Raw genomic sequence first — 6,000 nt, forward strand, 5'->3', positions numbered from 1 at the left:
AATAAATTTAAATATTTGTTAGAATTCACCTGTGAAGCCATCTTGTCCTGGACTTCTGTTTGTTAGAAGATTTTAAATTAGAGTTTCAATTTCATTACTTGTGTTTGGTCTGTTCATATTTTCCATTTCTTCCTGGTTCAGCCTTGGAGGATTGTACATTTCCAAGAATTTGTCCATTTCTTCCAGTTTGTCCATTTTACTGGTATATAGTTGCTTTTAAAAGTCATTTATGAACCTTTGTATTTCTACAAGTTTAGCTGTAATTTCTCCTTTCTAATTTCTGATTTTATTGATTTAAGTCCTCTCCTTTTTTTTTTCTTGATGAGTGTGCCTAAAGTTTTATCAATTTTATCTTCTCAAAGAACAAATTTTTAGGCTTATTGATCTTTGATATTGTTTTCTTCATTTTTATTTCATTAATTTCTCCTCTGATCTTATGATTTCTTTCCTTCTACTAACTTTGGGTTTTCTTTGTTCTTCTTTCTCTAGTTGCTTTAAGTGTAAGGTTAGAATGTTTATTTGAGATTTTTCTTGTTTCTTGAGGTGAGATTGAATTGCTATAAACTTCCCTCTCAGCAAAAGAACGAATTTTGCTGAGTCTCATAGGTTTTGGGTCATTGTGTTTTCATTGTCACTTTTTCTAAGTTTTTAAAAAATTTCTTCTCTGATTTCTTCAGGGATCTATTGGTTATGTAGTAGTGTATAATTTAGCCTCCATTTGCATGGTTTTTTTTTACAGTTTTATTTCCTGTAACTGTTTTCTAATCTCATAGTGTTGTGGCAGTCAAAGATACTTGATACAATTTCAATTCTATTAAATTTACAGGGGCTTGACTTGTGACCCAAGATGTGATCTGTCCTGGAGAATTTTTCATGTGCACTTGAGAAGAAAGTGTATTCTGCCACTTTCACATGGAATGTCCTATAAAAATCAACTAAATCTATCTGGTCTTCTCTGTCATTTAAAACTTGTTTTTCCTTATTTATTTTCTATATGAATGATCTGTCCAACGGTGTAATTGGGGTGTTAATGCCCGCCACTATTATTATGTCACTGATGTTTTCCCTTTTTATGGCTGTTAGCATTTGCCTTATAAATTGAGGTGCTCCTATGTTGGGTTCATAACTATTTATAATTGTTATATCTTCTTCTTGGATTAATCTCTTGATCATTATCTAGTGTTCTTCCTTATCTCTTGTAACAGTCTTTATTTTAAAGTCTATTTTATCGGATATGTGTACTGTTTCTCCATCTTTCTTTTGACTTCCATGTGCATGGAATATGTTTTTCCTATACCCTCACTTCCAGTCTCTATGTGTCCCTAGGTCTGACATGGGTCTCATGTAGACAACATATATATGGGTCTTGCTTTGTATCCATTCAGCCAGTATGTGTCTTTTGGTTGGAGAATTTAATCCACTTACATTCAAGGTAATTTTTGATATGTATGTTCCTAGTACCATTTTATTAATTGCTTTGGGTTTGTTTTTGTGGGTCTTTTTCTTCTCCATTTTTTAATTTCCATCTTTATTGCAGTATAATTGCTTTACAATGGTGTGTTAGTTTCTGCTTCATAACAAAGTGAATCAGTTATATATATATACACATATGTTCCCATATCTCTTCCCTCTTGCATCTTCCTCCCTCCCACCCTCCCTATCCCACCCCTCTAGGTGGTCACAAAGCACCGAGCTTATCTCCCTGTGCTATGCAGCTGCTTCCCACTAGCTATCTATTTTACATTTGGTAGTATATATATGTCCATGCCACTCTCTCGCTTTGTCACAGCTTACCCTACCCCAACCCCATATCCTCAAGTCCATTCCCTAGTAGGTCTGTATCTTTACTCCTGTCTTACCATTAGATTCTTCATGACACTTATTTTTCTTAAATTCCATATATATGTGTTAGCATATGGTATTTGTCTTTCTCTTTCTAACTTAATTCAGTCTGTAGGACAGACTCTAATTCCATCCACCTCATTACAAATAGCTCAATTTTGTTTCTTTTTATGGCTGAGTAATGTTCCATTGAATATATGTGCCACATCTTCTTTATCCATTCATCTGATTAGGGACAAGGGTTGTTTTCATCTGCTGGATACTGTAAATAGAGCTGCAATGAATATTTTGGTACATGACTCTTTTTGAATTATGGTTTTCTCGGGGTATATGCCTAGTAGTGGGATTGCTTGGTAATATGGTAGTTCTATTTGTAGTTTTTAAGGAACCTCCATACTGTTCTCCATAGTGGCTGTACCAATTCACATTTCCACCAGCAGTGCAAGACTGTTCCATTTTCTCCACACCCTCTCCAGCATTTATTGTTTCTACATTATTGGATGATGGCATTCTGACTGGTTTGAGATGATATCTCATTGTAGTTTTGATTTGCATTTCTCTAATGATTAATGATGTTGAGCATTCTTTCATGTGTTTTTTGGCAGTCTGTATATCTTCCTTAGAGAAATGTCTATTTAGACCTTCTGCCCATTTTTGGATTGGGTTGTTTATTTTTTTGTTATTGAGCTGCATGAGCTGCTTGTAAAATTTGGAGATTAATCCTTTGTCAGTTGCTTCATTTGCAAATATGTTCTCCCATTCTGAGGGTTGTCTTTTGGTCCTGTTTCTGGTTTCCCTTGCTGTGCAAAAGCTTTGAAGTTTCATGAGGTCCCATTGGTTTATTTTTGTTTTTATTTCCGTTTCTCTAGGAGGTGGGTCAAAAAGGATCTTGCTGTGATTTATGTCATAGACTGTTCTGCCTATGTTTTCATCTAAGAGTTTGATAGTTTCTGGCCTTACATTTAGGTCTTTAATCCATTTTGAACTTATTTTTGTGTAGGGTGTTAGGGAGTGATCTAACCTCATGCTTTAACTTGTACCTGTCCAGTTTTCCCAGCACAACTTATAAAGAGGCAGTCCTTTCTCCACTGTACATTCCTGCCTCCTTTATCAAAGATAAGGTGACCATATGTGTGTGGGTTTATCTCTGGGCTTTCTATCCTGTTTCATTTATCTATCTTTCTTTTTGTGTGCCAGTGCCATACTGTCTTGATTACTGTAGCTTTGTAGTATAGTCTGAAGTCAGGAGGCCTGATTCGTCCAGCTCCATTTTTCATTCCCAAGATTGCTTTGGCTATTCGGGGACTTTTGTGTTTCCATATAAATTGTGAAATATTTTGTTCTAGTTCTGTGAAAAATGCCAGTGGTGGTTTGATAGGGATTGCATTGAATCTATAGATTGCTTTGGGTAGTAGAGTCATTTTCACAATGTTGATTCTTCCAATCCAAGAACATGGTATATCTCTCCATCTATTTGTATCATCTTTAATTTCTTTCATCAGTGTCTTATAATTTTCTGCATACAGATTTTTTGTCTCCTTAGGTAGGTTTATTCCTTTTTGTTTTTTATTCTTTTTGTTGCAATAGTAAATGGGAGTGTTTTCTTAATTTCACTTTTAGATTTTTCATCATTAGTGTATAGGAATGCCAGAGATTTCTGTGTATTAATTTTGTATCCTGCTACTTTACCAAATTTATTGATTAGCTCTAGGAGTTTTCTGGTAGCATCTTTAGGATTCTCTATGTATAATATCATGTCATATGCAAACAGTGACAGCTTTACTTCTTCTTTTCTGATTTGGATTCCTTTTATTTACTTTTCTTCTCTGATGTTGAATAAGAGTGGTGGGAGTGGGCAACCTTGCCTTGCTCCTGATCTTAGTGGAAATGCTTTCAGTTTTTCAGCATTGAGGATGATGCTGTCTGTGGGCTTGTCATACATGGCTTTTGTTATGTTGAGGAAAGTTCCCTCTGTGCCTACTTTCTGCAACGTTTTTATCATAAATGGGTGTTGAATTTTGTCAAAAGCTTTCTCTGCATCTACTGAGATGATCATTGGCTTTTCTCTTTCAACTTGTTAAATGGTTTATCACATTTATTGATTTGCATATATTGAAGAATCCTTGAATTCCTGGAATAAACTGCAGTTGATCAGGGTGAATGATCATTTCAGTGTGCTGTTTGATTCTGTTTGCTAGTATTTTGTTGAGGATTTTTGCATCTATGTTCATCAGTGATATTGGCCTGTAGTTTTCTTTCTTTGTGACATCTTTGTCTGGTTTTGGTATCAAGGTGATGGTGGCCTTGTAGAATGAGTTTGGGAGTGTTCCTCCCTCTGCTATATTTTGGAAGAGTTTGAGAAGGATAGGTGTTAGCTCTTCTCTAAATGTTTGATAGGATTTGCCTGTGAAGCCATCTGGTCCTGGGCTTTTGTTTGTTGGAAGATTTTTAATCACAGTTTCAATTTCAGTGCTTGTGATTGGTTTGTTCATATTTTCTCTTTCTTCATGATTCAGTCTTGACAGATTGTGCATTTCTAAGAATTTGTCCATTTCTTCCATGTTGTCCATTTTATTGGCATAGAGTTGCTTGTAGTAATCTCTCATGATCTTTTGTATTTCTGCAGTGTCGGTTGTTACTTCTCCTTTTTCATTTCTAATTCTATTGATTTGAGTCTTCTCCCTTTTTTCTTGATGAGTCTGGCTAATGGTTTATCAATTTTCTTTATCTTCTCAAAGAACCAGCTTTTAGTTTTATTGATCTCTGCTATTGTTTCCTTCATTTCTTTTTCATTTATTTCTGATCTGATCTTTATGATTTCTTTCCTTCTGATAATTTTGGTTTCTTTTTTTTTTCTTCTTTTCTAATTGCTTTAAGCTCAAGGATATGTTGTTTATTTGTTATATTCCTGCTTCCTAAGGTAGGATTGTATTGCTATAAACTTCCCAATTAGAACAGCTTTAGCTGAATCCCATAGGTTTTGGGTCATCATGTCTCCATTGTTATTTGTTTCTAGGTATTTTTTTTTTATTTCCTCTTTGATTTCTTCAGTGATCACTTCACTATTAAGTAGTGTATTGTTTAGCCTCCATGCGTTTGTATTTTTACAGATATTTTCTTATAATTTATATCTAGTCTCATAGCAGTGTTTTCAGAAAAGTTACTTGATACAATTTCAATTTTCTTAAATTTACCAAGGCTTGATTTGTGACCAAAGATATGATCTATCCTGGAGAATATTCCATGAGCACTTGAGTAAAATGTGTATTCTGTTGTTTCTGGATGGAATGTCCTATAACTATCCATTAAGTCCATCTTTAATGTATCATGTGAAGCTTGTGTTTCCTTATTTATTTCCATGTTTGATGATCTGCCCAATGGTGAGAGTCAGGTGTTAAATTTCCCTTCTATGATTGTGTTACTGTCAATTTCCCCTTTTATGGCTGTTAGCATCTGCCTTATGTACTGAGGTGCTCCTATGTTGAGTGCATAAATATTTATATTTGTTGTATCTTCTTCTTCAAAGTAACCCTTGATCATTATGCAGTGTCCTTTTGTCTCTTCTAATAGTCTTTATTTTAAAGTTTATTTTGTGTGCTATGAGAATTGCTACTCCAACTTTCTTTTGGTTTCCATTTGCATGGAATATCTTTTCCATCCCCTTACTTTCAGTCTGTATGTGTCTCTAGGTCTGAAGTGGGTCTCTTATAGACAGCATATATATGGGTCTTGTTTTGTATCCATTCAGCCAGTGTGTGTATTTTGGTGGCAGCATTTAGTCCATTTACATTTAAGGTAATTATCAATATGTATGCTCCTATTACCATTTTCTTGTTTTGGGTTTGTTATTGTAGGTCTTTTCATTCTCTTGTGTTTCTTGTCTAGTCAAGTACTTTTAGCATTTGTTGTAAAGCTGGTTTGATGGTGCTGAACTCTCTCAGCTTTTGCTTGTCTGTAAAGGTTTTAATTTCTCAATCAAATATGAATGAGATTCTTGCTGGGTAGCATAATTTTTGTTGTAGGCTTTTCCATTTCATCATTTTAAATATGTCCTGCCAGTCCCTTCGGGCCTGCAGAGTTTCTGCTGAAAGTTCAGCTGTTAACCTTATGGGAATTCCCTTGTGTGTTATTTGTAGTCTTTCCCTTACTGCTTTTTTT

This window comes from Lipotes vexillifer, unplaced genomic scaffold (assembly GCF_000442215.2).
Source record: "Lipotes vexillifer unplaced genomic scaffold, Lipotes_vexillifer_v1.1 scaffold799, whole genome shotgun sequence".
In the NCBI taxonomy this organism is placed as follows: Eukaryota; Metazoa; Chordata; class Mammalia; order Artiodactyla; family Lipotidae; genus Lipotes; species Lipotes vexillifer.